The sequence below is a fragment of the Gallinula chloropus genome, assembly GCF_964237585.1.
Source record: "Gallinula chloropus genome assembly, chromosome: 3".
Taxonomy (NCBI): Eukaryota; Metazoa; Chordata; class Aves; order Gruiformes; family Rallidae; genus Gallinula; species Gallinula chloropus.
Window position 1 is genome coordinate 19,704,655 of NC_140087.1, and position 23,119 is coordinate 19,727,773.

A 23,119-nucleotide genomic window follows, 5' to 3' on the forward strand; every position below is an offset into this window, starting at 1 on the left:
GTGTTTTTTTTCTTTTATTATGCCTAGACTGTTGGCAGTTTGGTAATAAATATACTTACATTTGTGTAACTATTGTATGCAAACATAGACTGAACATTAACTATATCATGGATAGGAAGTGTGCATTTTTATGAAGCATCCAGGGGTGTATTATACTTGTTTCTAGGATTGCTTGTGTGGATTTTTATGTTTGTAATATCCGTTCTACTTTACATACTTTATTGTTCTGATTATTCACAGGAGTCTTTTTAATGACTTCTGGTGCTGCTTTTTGTCCATTCTTACAAAATATTTGTTACTCTTAGTTTCCACTTACTTGAGAAACACCACAAAATTCTCTGTCTTACAGGGGAGTTGTGGGGGTTTTGTGTTTTCTTTTTTGAAAAAAATAGTGTGACTTCAATGCTTTGCAGGATCAGGGATCAAAGCCCAAAGCATCTCAGATTCCACATCCACTCTATACAATGATTAATCCATACAAAGTGGGATTCGTATCCCATGGAAAATCTCCGACATTTTTTTATCATCCTGAAATACAAACAAGAGTAAAAACTTATTCACACTACAAGTGTTCTAAACAAGTTTCAGTTTATATAAAAAGTCAATGTCTGATATGCCTGAACTTCAAATTCCCATGCAATGCTACAGCAGCTCAGCTAGGTAAAGGCTATTAGGGCCAGCCAAAAAACTGGGCTTCTCACTTCCTTTGAGGAAGATTATAGTGCAGCAAGTTGTTAAAACATATTTTTCTAGGATTTTTATATATATATGCCACTGATGTTTTAAGAATGTGTTCAAGAATTTATACACAAAAGCTATAATCCCTACTGGACAGAGAATACAATAATGAGAAAGGAAGTAGAAAAACACACGAAGCAAATAATCGCTTCAGAGTTTTCAGTATAAAACATGATCCTATTCAAAGTCTGTCAAGGTAACTGAGAATCTTTCCCATGCCTTCAGTGATCTTCAGTTCAGTCTATATTGATGCTCACTGTATCACAGTAATATCTTTTGTTTTCTATTCATTTGGAAGATTTTGTATTACATTAATCCTTCACATATGGTAAATTTTGAGGTCTTCTCTAGCTCTAAAATCTGACTTGAAGTATGAGATTGGATGGTAATAAGGCAAAGAAGGAGCACTTCTTGTGGATATAAGGAGGAATCTAAGTTCTGCTGGAGTTTTTATCAAGTGTAACACTAGCTCTGATAACCCTAACACTATTAAAATACTTCTATGTACACATAAATAAAAGTTGTGTTAAGAAATGCAAGTGTCGGAGATTTATTTGTGTTGTGTATCACCAAAGTAATACAGAGTACACAAACACTTAACTAAGTGAATTATGGGTCTTCGCTACAAGCAAAATAGAAATCTGCCACCAGAGAGGGACAGCAATGACTGATTTCAAGTAAGTGTTTCTCTAAAATGAAACAAGAGCTATTTGGTACAAATCACTGCTTCCCCATTGTGCTTCTCTCTGTAGCCAAACTACACAACCATTTGAAGAAAAAAACAAATAAAGAGAGTGTTTGCTTTTTTCCTGGGGCTCTGGTGCAATAGTGTGACTCTTCAACATGCACACAGCACCATGAACTGGATTCTGCTCATAACTCATGGCCCATCTGACCAGGAGTAATCAGTGCTTCATCCCTGCACTGGAATCGGCACTACCCGTACATGGGGAGCAGTGCATTGGCAGCAAAATGGCCTCAAGTTGGAGCACAGAAGGTTCCGCACCAACATGCGGAAGAATCATGGTGAGGGTGACAGAGCACTGGGACAGGCTAACTGGGGGGTGGTGGAGTATCCTTCTCTGGAGACATTCAAGACCAGTGACCTGTTCTAGGGAGCTGCTTTGACAGGGGGGTTGGGCTTGACGATCTCTGGAGGTTCCTTCCAACCCCTACAACTCTGTGAATTCTGTGAATCAGTGAAAATGAACCCATTGCCTGTTTTAACCATATCAGAGCTCAGGACAGGAAGGGCTATGGGGTGTCAGCAGCAGCAGTGTCAGGTTTCCTTGACATCTGAGCATTGGTTTCTAGATATTGCTGTAGAAAACTAGGTCTGCTGCTGCTTTCTGAATGTCAAAGAGCTAAGGTCTAGTATTCCAGATCTCCAGCCTAGCAAAGCCCTTCATCCCTTACTTTGCTTCCCGCAGTGGGAAAAGTGTTACTCCAGCACGGTCTAGTCTGCTATCCTTTAGCAACAGTATTTGGATTTTATTTGCACCACTGTGAAGCTTTGAAGCAGCTCTGCTGAAACATGTGGTTTGATCTTCCCTCCTTTTGTGAGCATTAACCATTGCCTGAAAATATCCCCCTAGAAGCCTTGTCAAACGTCTGGCTCCAGGCATCTCTTGGGACTATAAGGCTGCCAGTCACATAACACTCTCTGAAGTATTTCATAGGCATTAAAGATACTTCATCACTAAATGTAACTCCCATCGCTCACTAAATTTAATTCTGACCACTCAACTGTTTTGAGCAACAGGAGGTAGCAGCATTTTGTTCTAACCTTACGTCTTTTTCATATATCATAGAAAGCCAACGTCAACTGTAATGTAAAGCTACTCCTGCTTAGCCATAACTCCAGTGAAACCAGTTGGGAATTTTGTCTCTTTAAGAAGAAAGGAAGTATATTCAGAAGGAAATATATATCTAATGTATAATTTGGCCTGCTTTCTGAAGTAGTACTTCCTGGTGCTTCTTACTTTCACTCAAGGGTATCTTGCTAAATGACACTGTAACTTATTTCAGTGTTTCTTTCAGTAGAATTTTAAAACATTTATCATGCTGAAATGCTTAGAGCAGCATACTCTGTTTGGTATCATTAGATCTCATTAGCAATCAACATTCAAAAAACATTTTCTCAGTTTTTTTCCTTAATACCCATACATGCAGTTTTCCCGTAATTAAGCTGATCTATTAGTTTCACATCGTGGGTGGGATGGAATTTTAAATAACATTCATCTCTTTCAGAAACAAATAGGACTCTGAAATGAAAAAATGCTCGTTTAGCTTGCTGTTGCCACGAGGGTGGGGAAAAGGATGAGATGAAAACAATGCAGCCTAAATATACTGTGCTGCGGTGCCGAGAAAGGGATGGAAGTTTCTTTGTCAGTTGAAGCCTCAGCAAAGAATGATCACTTCTGTGACAGGCTGGGAAGCCCTGGCTCTGCCTAACACAAATCTGACCTCTCATGAAGGTTTTGCAGAAGGGTGATTTCAGTCGAGTACTGAACTCAAAGCTGCACATACCCTGGTGTAATGGGAGCATAAAGACGCTTGAGATACTGGGAGATGCCAGGCTGTGCCCAGGGAGAGAACTGGGAGGCCAGGTGTTTTGCTCAGCCTTGTTGCTGCCACTTCTCAGCACACAGGAGATTCAGTGCCAAGGGTGATATTCAGGTTGTAGAATGCAAACACCATTGTCATATTAATACACATGGTTGGATTGGTTGGGGTGGGCAGGATTGCAGTTTCCAGGTTTGTTTCCATTTGGTTGAGAAATCAGTATCAGGGATCAGACCTGCACCTGGATTTGTTTTGTTTAACTACAGAAAGGGAACAGAAAGCCAAGCAAGTTTAACTCAATAAAAGCCATTAACAGCAGACATTTTCCTTCTTCAGGAATTCCCAATTGCAGAAGCCCAGCAAACTCTGTGTCCATAAGTCCTGTTTTCTCTGTGTCTCATTTTACCTCTTTCTGTAACTTTTCAGGCCACAAAGCAAACAGCTTGAAACCACTAACCACTAACCAGTCCCACCCTGGGTAACCAGGGAAATTCATCAGTTGACAGCATCTATGTGTGATCTCCTTAGACACAATAAACAGACAGAAAGCAATAAATACAGCAATAACCACAATCATAATGGTAACAAGAAAAGTCCCCGTATGATTATCTAATGGCACCATGAAGCATGAGGGACCATAGATGTTAGAATTTTTTGCACACAAGAAAATGAAAACATAAACCCATACTTGGGCTTAGTGCACAAAACTGTAAGTCATTTAAGCTCTTTGATTGAGTGCAGTCTGATTTACGCCAGATTTAAGCTTTATCCACTGCTGCAGTACATCCTACAAAGAAAGAGGGAGGGGTTAACTGCCTGTCACTTTGTTGCTCCCCTTTTGATAAGCCCTCTTATCTGCCATCAACATCAGAGTTGCATTCATCACAGTCTCTGTGCTGAGCTGTGGAAGGGGAACATCTGACTGCAGATCAATCAAAGTGTTTATGTTTTTCTATAGTGTAAATAGCAAGAGTGAAAAAATAAGTTTCTACTACTACAAAGATGGGATGTGCCTGGCTGAAAGGAACACGAAGATCTGCTGACTGCACCAGAAAATAAAAAAAATACTTCAAGTTCTGCCTAAAATGTTTATTGCTTCTCAGGTGTCCTGGTTTCAGCAGTGATAGAGTTAATTTTCTTCCTAGCAGCTGGTGCAGTGCTGAGTTTTGGAATTAAGATGAGAATGATGTTGATAACATACTGATGTTTTTAGTTGTTGCCAAGTAGTCAAGGACTTTTCAGGTTCTCATACTGCCCTGTCAGCTAGCAGGGTGTGTGCAAGAAGCTGGGAAGGGACACAGTGAGGATAGATGACCCAAAGTGACTGAAGAGATATTTAATACCATGTGATATCATGCGCCATATATAACTGGGGGTTTTCCAGTGGGGCAGCTTGGGAACTATCTGAGCATTGGCTTTGGGTGGTAAGCAATCATGCTGCTCATCACTTGTTTAGTATATTAATCATCATCACTGTCATCATTGTCATTATTATTATATTTTATGTCCTATTCAGCTGCCTTCCTTTTAACCCATGAATTTTACCTTTTTTTTTTCATTTTCAATTTTCTCATCCCACTAGGAGAAGGGGGGAGTAAACACATAGATGTGTGGTTGTTTTAGTTGCCGGCCAAGGTAAAACCCAACACTCAAGTTAGAATTGCAATATTTACATCTTTCCTCAGTAAATCCCTGTTTCCAGTCAGAACCTGCCATTGGCTGGTAGGACCATTCTACTATCTCCTTCATTTGTAACCGTTGTCCTCAACTATCCAGCTTCTGGTTTTCTCCTGAACCTCATACTCTTTCCTTGGCATTTTCTCTTATTCACTTGCGCTTTGGATCCTGGGACTACTGCGAGCCTCCCCATGAATATCTTAGCTGCAGAAATGCGTGTCCTAGTGCTGTACGGAGAAGAGGAACACCTGATGGAAGCATCAGACTAAGTATCTTCCAAACTGGAGAATGCAAGGCTCCTTCAGACAAAATCACTGGTGCCTCTTCTGCTGGCCTTCCTCACACCATGGAGAACTCTGGTCTCTCTCCAGGCAGCAGAGCAAATCTGTGTGGGGAACACCAGATGGGAAGCAGGCATTTTCATTTCTAGGCAGCCTATGGTGAGAATTCTGGCTTTCCTCTTCTGAAAAGTCTTGTCCTCTCTAAAATGCAGCTGTAGTTCCTAGCATCAAAACCAAGTCTGGGCTGCTGATAGCTGAAAATCGCTAAGTGGTGGGATGATTTCATGTGCAGTAAGCCTACACATTAGCTGTGCCAGCTACCCTTCTGCCCAGCATTAACTCCAGGTCTGATAAGACGTGGAAAGGAGTGGTATGCTTATCAGTCAACCTGCATCAGGCTCAGCATGTGTTAAAGAAGGGACTGTTATGGGAACTCTGGCAACTTTAATCAATCTACTGCTTCTCCAGACTTGCTCCTACACATGCCTCAAACCCTCCTGTTTCCTCTGTGGCTGTGCCAAGCCTCAGATTTCACAGCGCCAGTCTATAGAGACCATGCTGTTCAGCATCTATCATGAACTGTGAGGATGGTGTCCCTAACTTCTTTAATGTACAACTTTGAAATGGATCTTGCAGCAAATGATGACTCTCTGTCTATTTCTGATCTGATATAAAACATATTTCCTCCTCTGCTTTACTTCTACTTTCTATCCCTGTTTTCCTTCTTATTTTTAAACTTTACCATGAAGTTCCATATGGTGTATTAGATTAAAGCCATTGCACAAAGAAAGTGGTGCAGTTTGTTGTACTGTCCCCCATCCCACCACACCAAGCTGGAATGAGAAGAGAGTGTTATAGAGAAGGAAAAACAAGGCAAAATCTGCTAAACATAGGTATCATTCTCTGCAAATCTGGAAAAGAGCAAGTCATAGTCAATAGCCATACTGGTTTAAAACCATGTGTAGGACAGAAATTCCACAAAACAGTTTCGGTTCCATACAATTGACCAAACTAATCCCTAGTATAACTTCTCTTTATTCAGTTTAGAAGAACTAGATCCAACACTATGTAAGCTCAAAGATATTTCTACAAGAATTAACTACAACTTGGATACATTCTTTTATGGAGCTCCAAAGATAGAATGAGAACAAAGACTCTCAACTTTTCAAATGCATATCATAGAAGCAATTGTATTACCAGCAATATGGATAGGAGAAATAAGCTTATACAATTAAATAAACATTAAATCTTTCAACTTAATGCTAAAGTCTTAGAAGAGCAATCTTGTGAATAGTTGGCAAAAATTGGAATAGTTTTAAGATAATCATAATCAATTCTTACAGTACAATAAAAATAGGTTTAAGAGAAAAATCACTCAAAACTGAAATGTAAGAGGACAAAAGTTCATAAATTGCAATAGAAACCCCTAGGGATTCTGAAAATGTATAGGGGTTGGGGGTTTTAAAAAATTGTCTAGCTATTGAAGAAAAATATTGTACTAACAAATGGACAAATGAGAGTAGAGCTATCCCTCAGAGTCGCTTCATCAACCACAATCATAGGAAGAATCCAATGTACCTTTTTGAAAAGTAGTTGAAATACTGAATCTGCTAAAGCAGAGAACAAGCCTTTGTTAGCTACTTTTGAAGGTCATCAGTAGCTTTTAGTGTATAGGACGTTTTTACAACAATTAGATCAAAACTGAGATTGAAAATGTTGGTGGATTTCATAAGTTAGAATGACATCAATAGTTGACTCCTCCAGGGCACTGCCTGGGAACAGGGGTTTTATTCTAAAAAAATCTTGCTTCCACTTGGAGCACCACTGGAGCCACACATTCATTTCATACATTAACAAATGATTGTTTGTTCATTTTAATTTTAAAAGACGTTTGAAGAAATACAGTTTCATTCTGCTCACTTTAGGTGTTGGAGATCTGAAAACCCCCATTGCTTGTGTAACTCCAGAACAGTCATGTGGATCCCAATAATCAAAACAGATACACATACGGTGTCTCCAGCATGACTGTACTTACACCATCTGTTAAGCTAAATTTGCACACTAAGGAGATACAAACCCAGCATTAAGAGGTCATAACTTCAAAACTGAGATGCACCTCAACAAGCAGGCCTTCAAGTCAATGCTACTATGTCGCACATCTGAAAAAATCCTTCATTTCATAAGGCTCACAAGCTTTATTAAATGGCCTGGCAAATACAAATGTTGTAGATATCAAAAACCTCAGCTCCTTCAGATCATAACAATATGCAGAATGTAAAACATAAAAGATTTTAGGAACAAGAAAAATTCAGTTTACTCCACAGGCCTGCCAAATTTTATTCCTCTTAATATCATGTGAGCAGGAAGGAAAGTAATTATTATTTTTCCACCTGACACTAATTCCTTTTGCAACTGACAGACTGAACAAAGGCTGCACATGTTTCATTTGGCCAAAAGGCTAGTTTTTATTTAAGAGCATAATGGATGATTCATTAGTTTAAAAAACAACCCTTTGTGAAAACAAAGAAAAATGTTCTATTGGTGAGATGGTAATGCAAATATTGTATCATACAAAACCAGTACCTGAAACACTGTTTTCTGTCACACTAGTAGGAAAGATTTTTTTAACATGATTAACCATTTTGTTTTACTTGTGACTGTATGTCCCCACTGTTTTACTTGTGACTGTATGTCCCCACTGAAAATATTCATGTTACCATCTTGAAATTCCTGGAGTCCCCTCCCACGACATGTAAATTTTCATCAATTAGTTGGAAAGTAGAACACATGCTGCAGGTAGTGGACAAGTTAAAATGTATTAAGCTGATTGCTCACAGCCAATAGTCCAGTTTTGTTCAAATTCAGGTAGACCAAAAAAAACCATTTCAAAGGTAGAACTATAAATATAGGAAATTGAGTGTGCCTCTGCAGGAAACTCAAAAGACATAATTTGCCAAGGAGTCTGTGCAGGTCTTCTTGAAACAAGGTTCAATCTGCAGCATCATCATCACATTACAATGAAAGAGAGAGACATACTTGGAATTATGTGACAGATGATTCACATTAATGAAAGCAGCAAGGAAAAAGAAAAAGAAAGCATAGAGATAGCATATAGGCAGATCTAAAAACTTTAAGTGGTGAAACAAATCACCTATTTAAAGGATTAAAGATAGGAACTATTGGTTAAGATTAAGAAAATAAATGTACACAACAGGCTTCTAAATGGGGTGAAAGTGACAGTAAAAGACATATTCAACTGCAAAACAGTTACCCAAATGAAGCAATAAAAGATCCATTACTTCCATCATTCAGTCATCAGACAAGAAAAGCACTAGCAAATACAGAAAGGAGGATTAATCTTCTTTTGTAAAGAGAAGGGTGTGGTTTCCTAACTGGGGTATTAGGGAACTTTTCATATATTTCATTACAATTCTAGTCTTAAAAACTGAGGTATTCCATTTCATAAAAGCATACTATTCATACAACACTCAACCTTGCTGAAGAACAGTTGCATTGCACAGACCTGGTATAATTTTTATCATTCATTGCTGTATTTTCATCCAAAGGAATGACAGAAATCCAACAATACTGCATATATTATCACATACTGTAACATAAGCCAGAAAGAAATTACTTTCTGTGATGCTCCGGTCCTTTTCTATTAATATAACATTGCCCTGGAGATAATGTGTATAAAGGTTTCTCTGCCTCCCGTTACATCTCACTAACACTGAAAAGAAATATGGTTGGTCATATTTGAGTAAAATCCCATACACTTGTCAGGCAAATTTCCTGAGCTGCTTTTGTCATCATTGTCAATAGCAGATAGTTATTCTGCTCTTATTTTTGCCCTTAATAACCAAAGTCTCTTTCTGCCTGAGGATGTATCCAACAGTCAATTTCCTTGGATGGTAGCATCTTTTACCTGATGAATGTAATTACTCCAGGTGATAAGTAACACAGGCTACACTCTAATTTTAAGGCATGTTCCTTCCTACCTTGAGGACCCCGTTGCAGTCTCCATTCTAGCTGGCAGCTTTCTTTCAACTTTGCCAAAAGCACATTGCAGTTTTTCCAGCAGCAAGGAAGTTCTTAGAAAGCATCAGTAAAACTAGGCCCAGCCTTCCCTGACATACTTCATCAGAAATAACCCTTTCTCATTACCATTTTGAAAAGACGTGGAACTTTCACTCAATTCTCTTTTGACATTTTCAAAACCGTTAAGGTCTCTTTTCTTGGCCAAAATGCCTTTTAGGAGACACCTGAATTAACAGACACATATGTTTCCAAATTAGAACAATCACATGGAAGATCTTGAAACATTTTGACAGACCCAATCAGATATTTCTCTCCTCCGGATTTTCAGTTCGCTCTTACAAAATACCAGTTTTTCAGCTCTGAATAAGACAGTGCCAATATTCAAAATCTTTCTAGTTCTCCTCTAACTCAAGCTGTCAAGCTGGCATTTTTTAATAAATCAGTAGGTCTCCAGTCTCTCAGAACTTATTTCAAGAACATATCCCCAAAATATTTTTTAACAGCTGTCAAGTCTTTTGCATTGATGGGTTGAGAGCTAATCAGGATCTTTGTACGTCATGCACATATCCTAGAGTATGTACCAAGGGTCCAGAAGCATTATGACCACATTAGCACAGTGTCACATCTGAGAAGATAACCCTCTCCACTGGATTTATTAGCTGAAGCTCTGTGTCACATGTACCCTTGCCCTTATTTTAGAGCAGACATGTCCAGAGAACACATAAATTTGCCTGCATATCTCCCTCTTGCACAGTGGCTACCCTTTGGCTGCACTGTGTGTGGCATTAGCTAAACACCTGACAGCTCCCACTCCTTGCTGCCCTTCACAAGCCTTCTCTATCAAACCTCCCACCTCAAGCATAGTTCTGAAAAAAGCCCATTTTCCCTATACGGCTGCTCAGTAACCCCCCCAAGCCCAGCTGGAGCCTTTTGAGCTAACAACACTCCTCCCTGTCACCAGGAATTGAATAGCCAGGCAAATTTGCAGTACAATGATCTGTAAATTACAATCTGAATCTGTTTTCACAGAGTGTTTCTTCTCGTGGTTTTCCCAAAAAATATATAGTCACTGTGATTCCTATCAAGGATATTTGAAAACAGTGGAAAAAAGAAGATCTTAAAAAATCCTGTCCCTTTCTTTCTCACCCCCTAAAATGGGCATTTGCAGTTCCAACCTCATCAGGTCATACTTTGTCTGTTACCTAAGAAAGCTTTCAAACCTGTTTTAGGATGAAACTTCTTTTGAAGGGAAAAATCAATGAGTTGCTTTTTTTTTAAAAGTGTTCTAATTCTACCATTCACAGTGTAAAGAGTGTCTGTAGGTAAAGAAAAAAATCCTTCCTCTCCCCCTTACCTCCCTCAACCTGCTACTTTCTCCCTTTTGAACGCCTTCAGCCTGAGCTGTGGAGACTTCAAAGACTTCAAAAGCAGCAGATACTGCTGCTGGGGCTGACACTGAAAATCCTGGATTCAGCAAAGAACGTAAAGACTATGGATCACGGAATATCTTCATTTGTTTCAGAAGATTGGTAGCTTCATTCATGTCAAATGAATTAAAATGAATAGCCAAAACAAGCTAACAAACAAAAAGAAAATCAGAGGGGAAAATCACAGAAGGAAAAAGAAGAAATTAGTGTGAAGCAAGCAAGTCAAATTTTCTGCTGTATTCACAACATGCTGAAGAGACAGGACATTAGCTATGGCTCTCTCCATGTGTCCCTCAAGCCAAGCAGCAGAGCAACGTCGGTCAGCAACTATTTCTTTGGTGCCTCTGCCAGTGTGCATCATATTCAAGCTGGTTCCTAAACTTTGGTCCTGTTCCTGCCACGGACCATGAAGCAAGGGCAGAGAAGCCAGCACAGTGTCCCAGAGGAGACTGGAGGCTCCCAATCCTGGAGAAATCAGAGGCAAAGCATGTGCAGGGAGCTTTGCAGTGCCATTGGCAAGGGACTAGAGGAACGTGGGAGGTGAGCTGCTGAGAATGAAGTCGTAGGCAAATTCAGGGATTAACTAGGGAGGGAGCCCATTTTATTTCTGGGCTGGATTTACGCCAGACCCTAGGAGACACTCCTGTGAAAGAAGTTAGGGAGCTCTCTGCTTCTCATGTATCAGCCAAACTGTCCCTTTCTGGCTGTTTTTTCTGTCATCTGTATTGCTCTCAGCATCAAGGCCCCTGCTCTCTGATCTTACATCTGCTGCGGAGGTCAGAAACTTGGTTAACCAGATACATGATTTCTACTATTCATTAGGACCTAATGGTGGAATTGTCAAAATAATCCTGAAATACTAATGTTTTATTTACACAGATACCTGAGCAGAACTCGTCAGGGTTGGATACCATGCTAGTTTATTTCAGGCGTTATGCTTTTGCGCACAGTATCAAGGCTTTTTAACTAGTGTGTGTCAGCTGTAATGGGCAGGCAATGCAATTAGTGCATAGGGGCTCCACATATTTTATCACAGAGGGTTCTTTCTGGATTTTCAATTTTGGGATTAAACAATTAAAAAAAAAAAAACCTGGCTTGAAAGGGTTTGAGTAAGAGCCCTTCAAAATGAAAAATTATTTTCTTAGCTAGTTCTGGATGAGCTACTCTGGTAAAAAGAATATTGTTTAATTTTCATTTTGAATTACAGACCTGGAAAGCTGAGTAATACACAGGCTAATGCTGAGCTGAGCTGTGCTTCTGCTCCTCTGAGGGCCATAAAGATGTATTAAAACAGGAATTATTTTGTACACTGTGCTGTACTTCAACGTTTAATTCTCAGCAGGCTATAAAATCACTTCCAGGATAATGAAATTACAAAAGAATTTTAATTTCATTTTCAATCCCTTATTGTTACAAATTACTAAGAGAAGATGGGTGGAAGATAACTAGCGATATTTCTGCTCTCCATCTTCTAACTGGCCAGGGCTTTTCTACTAAAATAATACCTGCAAAAGTCTTTTGCTGGTAATTCAGATGAGACATAGTGCAGAAGATCCAGAAATATGCAGCTGGCTACATCAGTTTATGCAGTATGGAAACACTTGTTAAAAAGGGTTGCAAGTGGAAACAGCATAATAGGCAAAATAATAATAAATAGTCAAATAATAAACAGACAAAACAGAAATTATATACATCAGTACCTTATACATATGAGGGTTTAAGGTAAATGCTTATTGTAACAAAAGGACGAAAGAAAATCATACACCCTGTCAGATGAATAAAAAAATTAATGTCTCTGACAACTTCGCTTTGGTGCTATTTCAAAGAAAAGCTTAAAAAAAGGTTCCAACCACAAAGCTTTTCCCTGTGATTTACAAAATATTCAGGGCTGATTTCCTTTTCTCCTGAGCCAAAGTCCACAGCTGTTGTTCAAGTCAAATTCTCACTAGAACCAGTGGAGACATGCTAGGTTTAGCTTGCTCTCTGTAAGTTATGCAGGGGCAGAGGCAGGCCCAATAGGACTGAAGCAAAACTTACTGGCCTGTTTTACAAAACAGATCTTAATATAATTCTTCTTTCATAAAGAAGGGGTGCAGGACTGGATCTACAAAACATTAAAATTCCCACGCTGTTTTGAAGTGCTGCTTTGAGCTAAAGTTAAAAGCTAAGATATCTGACCTTCTGTAAGGCCCTGGTAAATGAATCTCCTCAGTGGTCAAGGAGTGGAAATTCCTAGAAATAATCTCTCCAAAACTAGATTTCTACAGGAGAAAAAATGACACTAAGTATCTAAATTGTGTTCAAGTGTTAATGTCTAGACATAAGAAAAAAAAGAAAGGGGAAAAAAAAAAAACACCTCTAAAAATTCCCCTAACAACTGCCTAAGCAGTTTTCCACACCCAATTTGGCACATGCTGTTAGATGGAGCACATCTTGCTTAGCCCCAAGTTCAATGCAAAGCACAACAGAGTAGGTCAGTTCCATTAACAGGGAAAGGCCTTTAATTATCAAGTTTCTGTCAAGCATCTTCACCCTTGGAAAGATGGGCTCTTCTGCTGGGCTGGAATCAGCAGGATAAGGTGTGTGGGAGAAGACTAGCTTACCCTGCCTTCTTCAACAACCCTCAGTCCTGATCAAGCAACAGCTGAGCTTCTGTGAAGAACACCACATGTGGGATGAACTCATGTTCTTAGAATGAACTTCACTGTGATTTAAGGCAGTTCCTGACCTGCTTCATAAGCTGTTGTAACATCTGAGAAGGAGCACAACCAGAGGTCTTAACCTCTTCTCATTGCTGGGTTATGCCCACATAAATCAGCTTATTTATGCATCACAGTTCTCCCATTGCCCAGCAACAAGGGTGTGAGATTCCTAAATTTTGGTCCCCACTCCAGCTGCAGTTTGTGCATCTTACGCAATGACTTGTAAGAAGAAAATGTACGTGAGAATAGAGGCAAAGAGAGACAAAACAATGTGCTCGAGCCTGTAGAGCTGGACACTTTCCGAGCTTACAGCTGAACTTTCCCACAACCCTGGTCAATGCTTCAGGCCCTGCCTCCTTTAGAAAATAAAGAAACTAAACCACAGACATGGAAAGAAGGGAGGGAAGGGAAAATATAATGCAAATGTGTTTTAGCTGTTCCCTTCAGAAATAAGAGCTACACTAGTCCATTTGGCGGTGATTTATACCTGTTTAGCAGATGCCTGCTCAAAGCTCTCATGGACCACGTGTGCCAACCTGTTCCCAAATAACCTGTGAAGATACACCACAAGTGTTCCTCCAGCTGGGGACATGAGCTGTATTTCATTTCTTGTGTAATACCTCAGCACTCTGTGTTTAACAGATTTCTCTCCTTATTTTATTTAGTTTAGTGCAACTTGTTAGCCTAACGCAGTTAAATTTATGAGTCACATTTATTTATACCTCTCAAACAGCTCCATTGTGATATACGTGATGAATACTGAAAGAGAAGTGATTCCAGAAGCTGCTCAGGCGTCTGTGTATCCGTGCCAAGTTCTACATTATATTTATCTCTCAGCTATCGCCCAAACACAGGCTCAGTTCATACTAACCACCCTTTCTACTCCCACAATATTTCTTTTAATTTCATCCATAAAATACAAATTACAAATCGCCTTTACCTTTCTGTCACCTCTCTTTATCAGCACTTCTTCAATTCCTTTTTCTTATTTTACTTTATTCATCCCAATCTTTCCAATCTTTATAAGATTTAAACTAAATAATCCCAGGAGTAACTGCCTTCCTCCCCCTCCTTTTGCCAAGAACAGGTAAGCCAAGTAAGCATGGCACTTGATTGATTAAATTAAATGCCAATTTATACAATTATATTTTGTGGGAGAGAGTCCCATTATTAATTGTAGAAAGCAATGGCAAGGTGACTAAGACATGGAAGTGATAGTCAAAAAGTTGACCCAGGATGAATAAAATCTGTTTGTCATCCATGACTAACTCACATGGTTTGACTCTTCCACTTTCGTTCAAAGCTGAATGAACTGGGGCTATTCAGCCTTGAGAAAGACAGCTAAGAGGGGATCTGATTAATGTTTATAATATCTGAAGTGTGGGAGACAGAGGGAAATGGCCAGCCTCTTTTCAGCTGTCTATGGGGAGAGGACAAGGGGCAATGGCCTCAAGTTGGAGAACAGGAAGTTCTGCACCAATGTGCAGAAGAACAACTTCATGGTGAGGGTGACAGAGCACTGGAACAGGCTGCCCAGGTGTTTTGTGGAGTCTACTTCTCTGGAGATATTCAGGACCAGTTTGGACACCAACCTGTGCAACCTGTCCTAGAGTACCTGCTTTGGCAGGGGGGTTGGACTTGATGATCTCTGGAGGTCCCTTCCAACCCCTAAAATTCTGTGAATTCTGTGAAAGCTATGGCCACTAACAAAATCATTTATATGGTCTTCAAGACATACTCCCTGTGTCATTTTCTTAAAAAGTCAGGTCCATCACACAGAGATTCACAAACTTGTTTGACTTAATTTCAAAGACACCAGATTCCCAAGGTTCTTTAAAGTATGCATATGGACTCCCCTGTGAAGAAAAAACCCACTGGGATATCTAAAAACTGCCAATGAAAAATGAAGGTTGTGAATAGGTTGTGCATTAGTCCAGAAAAAGCCAGGGTACAGTTACATTTTTTAAGCCATTAGGCATAGGATGGGTGTGATGACTAAACAGATAAAGCTTTTTGTCACTGGAAATGTCAAGCACTGGTATGCACTTATGTCAAAGAGCTCTTCATCCTCATAACAGTTCCAGTGTAAATTAGCATCTGGCCTGGTTGTCAAAGATACAGGAATGAAATAGGAAATACAAGCAAGAGGTCAGGTGCCTGGGGGAAAAAAAATCTGATGTGATTTAGGCATTAAAATTAGGAATTCAGAAGGAGCTTTCTGTAGAAGCCATGCTGAAAGCTAAGTGCTCAGCAATCTGCTCTGGTACAAGGATTTTTATCTCCATTTGCATAGGTTTGGCACATATAACTGAGTTCCCAAACCTATACTTACATCAGGCTTTAATGACCCACTGCTCTAGCCAGATTTTTAAAGACTTCTAATATGACTGTTTTTCTCATTTTTTTATTGTTTTGATATGGACTGGAGGAGCTGGCATTTCCACAGTTATGAACATGTGAATCATCACTCCATTAAAAATATGCTGTTTGTGTTTCAGATCTGAAGTTTCATGTTTTCTGTGGTCTCAGGTAGACACTAGGAGTGGTTAATATTCAGTTCGTATTTTAACACTCTTGGTAAAACTCATAAATTTTAAGCTGGAAAGCCACCATCAAAAGATTATTTTGTTTTATTTTAAGCAGAACATAGCCACAGAAACCTCCCAGTAATTTCAGTTTGAACTATGGCACATGTTTCAGAGGGACATTCAATCCTAAAATAAAGGGTCCACAAGGTGGAGAATCAACCACATACCTAGGTAATTTATGCCTATGTTTAACTACCTTCAGTGTTAAAAATGAGTTCCATATTACATATCTAAATTTGTCTTGCCATGGCTTCCAACTGCTGAATCTCGTTATGTTTTTTACTGTTAGATTAAAGAACTGGTCGTGAGAACTCTGTTCCTCAGGTAGGTACTCGCAGAGTGTGATCAAACTATCCCTTAGCCTTCTCTTCAACAAAATAAATAGATGAATCTTCCTAAGTTTCTCAGTATGAAATATGTTTTCCAAACCCCAAACCTTTCATTTAACATATTTTGAATGCTTCTCGCTTTTTCAGAATGCTTTTTAAACTGCAGCACCAGAAAGGCTCATGTGTGCATTTATTTATTTATTTATTTATAGTTATGGTCTCATTAGAAGTGCACAGAAGATAAAAGCACGTACAATTCTTAACAGATATTCCTGTCTTTGTACAGCCAAGACTTATGTTAGCCCCTCATGCGGATGGCAAAGAGACATCTGCTTATATTAATGGCCTCCAGACCCTTTCCAGTGTCACTGCATTCCCAAATAGAGGCTCTCATTCTGGAATACTGACCTACACTCTGTTTTTAAATGTATAACCATGACATTTAGGGTTGTAGTTCATCAGGAGTTTTCATTCCAGATGACTAGTAGACAAAAATTAATCTGTCATAGAGTCTACCTTTTGATATTCCTGATAGAAGTTTATTTTTAAATAGATTCTTTTTGAATAAAAATGTACTTCAGTATAATTTACATGCTTTCAATTTGTATCAAAACCACAAAATCACACCCTCCTTAGGATGCATTCCCTTCCAGCAACCGTAGTTTATACCCTAGTTGCATAAGCCAGGCTCCCGAGGAACTGCACCCCACATTAACACAGTATCTACCAAATTGTCAGACAGCACTCAAGCTCTCCATTGTTCCTTGTTCTCTGCTGGGTTGTTTTTTCTTCTCTCAATTAAAGCCTTTTTATCTCTCATATTAATTTTATAGCAGGTTAGGACTAGTCAGGTTTATTCACGGGAACGCTAGTGATGCTTACAGAAGCCAGTTATGCTATGTTACAGGTTTGTTCAACAGGACCTATTTTCTACACAATGAATCCTTATTGGCATTAACTACAGAATCATTCCTTAACTCATGGCAGATAACGTTCCATTAGTTTTACCAAGACTCTGTCAGGATTGATTTCAGGGGAACAGAATACAGTTTCTCAGCACATCCTTTGCAAATCTCAACACACCTTCTAAGACTTCCATAGTATTAAAGAATTTGCTAACAAGCAAAGTCCATGGTTATAGGAGCTCCTTGACCAAATTTTTCCTGCATGAGAAAGTTCTCCTACATGGAATTATCAGTTGTGTTGGCTAAAAATATTTTAAATGCAATTTTTATTATGGCCTTTAAAATCTTTCTTGCAAGGATCTTATTTAGTGAGATCTGAAGTTCAGGAGGACCAGAGAGGCTGTAGTGCTGTTAGACGATAGTTTGAAGCTAAACACAGAATATTAATCTCAGCAAGAGACCAGTTCTTTTATGGTATTTCTACATTTTGTAGTGGATAGATAAGCAAATAGGACACAAATGTATCTGGAGGAGGTGAATAATTGTGCTGCTAGATATTCTTCCTCATGATGAATTGCTTCTAACAATCCACATTTAAGCACAGACAACTGAATATCTAAGAGTAGCAGGGGTAAGAGACCACCTTCCCTGCATATAAAATCCAAGGGCAAGCTGCTCAAACAGTGTACCATCCAGGATTATACTTATGTTTTATCCATACAGCCCTCTCCTCTCATTGCTGCTGCTCCTGCTGAGGAAAGTGTCAGCTACTCCAGCAGTTTTTACGGCTTCTCTCTTCGCATACCTACTAGTCTACTCCCAGCTCTTCATTTTAATTGGGTTGCCTTACCTTCATAAAAATTTGCCTACATCTGGGAAGATTTGAAACAGAGCTAATGAAACAAAATAATTTCTAACAAAGCTGATCAACATCTGCAGGTTTTTTGCCCATTTTTTACTTTCTTAAAAATAGTTTGCAAAGAAAAATAGAAAAATGATTCATTCTTGACATTAAAACAGACGTTTTGGCATATTTCTTCTTTCCTTTCTTTGACCATTCTGACAGAAATTCTGCTCTCTTTTTACAGTGGCAAAGTGAAAATGTAGGTCATACTAAGTAAGTCTTTATCAAAACGAAAAGGATAAAGGCTCTTTGTGATCCAGAGAAGACACAAACACTATTGGCAAAAAGCACCATCTCCCCAAGCAAAAATGCATGTGTTGGTATGTCAAGACCACACACAAACTTGACTGCTGCCATGGTATTGATCTTTCCAAAAGTCTGTGGCTTCTGCCAGCTATTCTTGCTATTCAGCTTATCCACTGCTAAACTTGGCTTTACCCTCCTGAATTCACTCAGTCCTGCCTTTATTTGCACTTGTCAGTAGGGAACACAGCAGCAGACAAAAGGGACATGTTTGTGTAATCTAGACAAGAGTTGAGCTCAGGTTCATTTGTATTCTCTCTTGGGTACTTAACGTGCACTTGAATTTGAGAGGTGCCACGGTACACTCAGTGAGAGCCCTCATCTAGGAGTCTGTGGTGGTACCCTCACACCACTCTTCTGTTTCTTTGTGAGTGAATCCGAAGCAGCATCAAAATGAAAGGCTCAAAGACCGTTGCTGACGCCATGCAGTACCGGGAGAGGTATTTCACTTCTGTCAGCAGACACAACAACGAATACCCATCAACATAAGCAGGATTTTTAGTGACCCTTATCCAATACCCAGGCCAGTACATTAATTTCAGAAAGGCTAGAAAACATATTAGAGGGAAAACAAAGGGAAGGTACTAAGTGGTAAATGTTCTGCACAGTACGTGGTAATTGACTTAGCCATGCAGTTCCCATTACTGTTAATAGAAATCAGATGGCTAAATCCCTGTGCTAAAAATGCACTTTTAAATAGATAGCTGCATGAGTGCCAAGCACAAAGCATTGGTAGTGTAAACTACCAATGAGAAAGATATGAACTCTGAAGACATTTACTGAGGGCATCAGGAAAGGTTATGGAAGGACTTACAAAAATGGGGCAAAATTGATGAGATCATTTAGTAGACATAGTTTTCATATAAATTGGATGAGGTTTTAGAGAACAAAGTGTGCAGTGCCTGAAAACACAAGTTTTCAAAGGCAGGTGATCAGCTGTGCTTCTCCAGTAGGCATAAGGAGAATTGGGGCAGGATACATCAGGGCCACGCAGGAGTAAGCAACCTTGAGTTGCTGTGTACGAGAACCCACAAACTCACTTCATGGTAGGACAGAAAATGGCATGGCTGAGCTGTGAAGTTTGTAACCGGTTTGTGAGCCTGGCTTACCCACCTAAACTACTCCAGTAGACAGGGATCAGTAGAAGAACCACTGCCCATGGAAGTATGTCCATATTTCAACCTTTATATTCTACAATATAATTTCAGAGTGCAGAAGTGACATTGAAAGCTGTCGTGGTTTTACCCTGGCTGAGAGCCAAGATCCACGCAGCTGCCTGCTCCTTAAAGGAAAAGAGCAGGGGAAGAGGGAAGATGGGGGGAGGGGGGGGGAGAGGCAAGGGAAGTGAAAAGGAAGGGGCAAATAACCCCAAAACCAAGAAACTAAAAGGCCCGTGGGTTGGGATAAGGATTGTTTACTAAAATAGCAAAAAGATAAAATATAACAATGCCAACAGGACGTTAGAACAAAAATATCTGAAACTGTTGCTACACAATGCAGTTTCTCACCGAACCCACAGCTCAGGCCGTGCCACCCAGAGCCGTCCCGGAACCCGACCGTCCCCCAAGAACTGCGCGTCCCGGAGCCGCCCCCGGCCTTCCTCCCATCAGCCCCCCGATATCCTGGGCAGGACGTAATTGGCATGGAATATTCTCTTTGGCCAGTTTGGGTCACCTGTCCTGGCTTCGCCCCTCCTTTCTCATGGATAGAGAAATATGAAGAGCTGAGAAAGTCCTTGACTGTCTGACAGCAACTAAACACATCAGGGTGTTATCAGCACTGCTTTCATCTTAACTCTCAAACACAGCATTCCATCCGCTGCTACAAATGAAGTTAACTCCATCCTGACCAAAATCAGGACAAAAGCAAACACCTGAAATTGAGTGAATTTTTAAAACTCAAGCCAATATTTAATTTCTCTTATTTCTGATAAATATATATAAAGGTGATATATAAATGTGTGTGTTTATGTATACATATACATATCTTTAAAAATGTTCATTAGGGATCAGATCTGCTGAAACAGCAAATCTACAACCTGGAGTTGTATTAATGTCGTGGATTAATTGTTACATACAATGGTTAATAATTATTATAATTGTTAATGTATTAATTTTGATAGAATAATTAAGCCCAGGCTGTCAAAGGTGTGTACATTACTGAAAAATATCAAACAATGAAACAAGGCTCAGGGTCTGAAGAATAAGGACTACTCAGTTGCCATGACAAGCAAGGGAGAAATCAGTGCCAAAGTCTGGACATTTATTGACTAAGATACACAAAAGGGAAAGAATCAAAACAAAATAAAGAGTCTTCTGAAACTGAAATAGAGTTTCTGCACGAAGGAAAAAGAATAATCAAACTGTATCAAAGTCCTTCTTTCAGAGACAGGGTTTTGGATACACTCTCTGATTCTGTCAAGTAATCTTTCTTCGTTGGGATGAAAGAGTTAGTTCTGTTGTTCAGGTATGAGCTGTGAATGATAGTTTCTTTCCCTGCCTTTGACAAAACAAGCTGACATGGTTACAAAAGGGAAAAAAGGTACATAAAGGTGGAGGAAATACGGCTGTTATTGATGTTCTCAGGCTCCATGGCAGCTGTCGAGCAACAAACATGCCGTTCTGGGCTGACAAAGGTGATCGTGATGCTCTTACCCTGAACTTTGTCTTGCTGGTATCATCTGAGTAGGCTGACAAGTTGACTCTGCTTGTTCAGCCAGACTCATCCAGGCCATTTCGTCTTGCCACAGGGATGCCATGAAAGGCCCACTTAGACATCTCAGTGTTAGATGGGACAGAGCCTGTTCTGGCACATTCTGCACCCGCTCTGCACCTCTTTCAGAGGCTGCGAGGTAGTCCTCCAGACCCTGTCTGTAAGTTCTTCAGCTACTTTGGTCACCACTGCCAGAGGATTTGAACAGGGAAGAATTTTGAAACTACACAAAACTCCACTCTGTACTAATCTGCCTGCATGCTTTAGCTGTGCTTCTGAGGTCAGATATCCAAATATCTGCATGATCAAGATCCATAAAGGACTTTGGGGTGACAAAACTGAGCCATGCTTTCCAGAACAGTTTCTTGGCTCATTCTTTACAAGATGTCAGGATTATGTCCTCCCAGGTATGGCTCAGGACTGGGTCACAGCCCCCTTCCTGGAAATGTTCAAGGCCAGGGTGAACGAGGCTTTGGGCAGCCTGATCTAGTGGAGGGTGTCCTTGCCCATGGCAGGGGGTTGGAACTGGATGATCTTTGAGGTCCCTTCCAACTTTTAGCATTCTATCATTCTATTTCTTCCTTTAACCCATTTCCTGGCTTTCCTGACCCTAGATTAATTTCGTTAACTGTGGTCCAGTGTCCAGTGCAACATGCCTCCTACACCAGCCTGACCTCTGCTCTGGAGGCCAGGGCACTCTCAAGAGTGTGGGATATGGAGTTTTAAGCCCCCAAACCCTTGGACCCAGAAGTCACACTTCTTGTGCAAGTTGTCTAACCATCGAACATTGTGTAGAAGGTTCACATCTACTTCTAGCTGAGTGTCTGTGGAGAGAAAAGGAACACACCCACATGGGGATGAATTAGTATCAAAGGCCAGAAGGATGCTTGTGTTTGCAAATCTCAGTTGCACACAAGTGCCTAATCTGGGGTTGTGGGCAATTTTATGAGAAAAGTGGGATATATGCCTTTCTGAAAATTTGATTCCAGATCACTTTGGCTTCTTCTGAGTCACCATGTCCCACTTTCCCCATTCATTGCACAGGGCCATAGGCCCTTACTTGGGCTCTGTGCACTCTACTCCTGAAATTGCAAGACCTACTAACCCTGCAAGGCCGATGCCTCTTTGTGTATCTGGGTCTGAGTGTCCTTGCTTCCAGTTCCCTCTCAACTGAACAGCAAAAGCCATTTAACAGGCCAGTGAGCTTGGTCCTTTCAAGTCAGTCGGAAATGAGTTGCCCTCAGAAACCATTCTTCCCTTTTGTCCTCTCATCAGGATTTTGCAGTTATCCTTTTTCATTCCTAACTGTGGCTATTTAGAACTTGAGTCTTTTGTACTGATATGTCACTGCCACAGAAGTGGGCAGATTTGATTATCTTTCTGATCCTTGTGAGTAATCTCATTTCAAACTTTGACCTCCCACAGGCACCTGCTCCTTTTGACATCAAAGCCAGTTCTTTATCACGGAAGTAGCTTAGCCTTATGGCAAAATTATCGATTGCAGATGACTTATACGCTTTCCCTGCTGTGCTCTATCAAAAGCTGATCTGCTCTTTTGTTGCTTCTTTTGAAAATTAGGTTGAATTTTTTACTGTCTCAAGCAGCTGGCTCTATGCTGGCTCATAACTTCTCAGGGACTGTCTCCATCTCTCTTCTTTTTACATCACCCACTTCCCTTCTTTACCATCTGCACCATTATTGCATAATGCCTCATGCAGACACATTATCCCAGGTCCCAGTTTTTTCATCCAAACTTTAAGGTAGAGTGCAATTTCTGCCTGCTGTAAGACTCTGTCCATGCTCAGCCCACCTGCTTTCCATGCCATGTTCCAGAAAACAGCCCTCCTGTGGGAGAACAGGCAAGACCTCCCTCAAAACCTGGGTCATGCCACTGGCTTTATTTCCTTCCTCAGTCTCTTCCACTTCTGTTGGAGGCACCTCATGGCAGGG

At 40.1% G+C, this 23,119-nt stretch overlaps 1 long non-coding RNA gene across 1 annotated transcript in view; it reads right to left on the reverse strand.

Annotated features, from left to right (window-relative positions):
• Positions 1–20,005, reverse strand: part of LOC311190536 — a 47,259-nt gene extending 27,254 nt beyond the window's left edge. Inside the window, exon 1 of the long non-coding RNA XR_014617219.1 lies at positions 19,966–20,005. This is a non-coding gene — a long non-coding RNA (uncharacterized lncRNA). The remainder of the gene's footprint in view (positions 1–19,965) is intronic.
• Between the last annotated feature and the right edge of the window lie 3,114 nt (positions 20,006–23,119).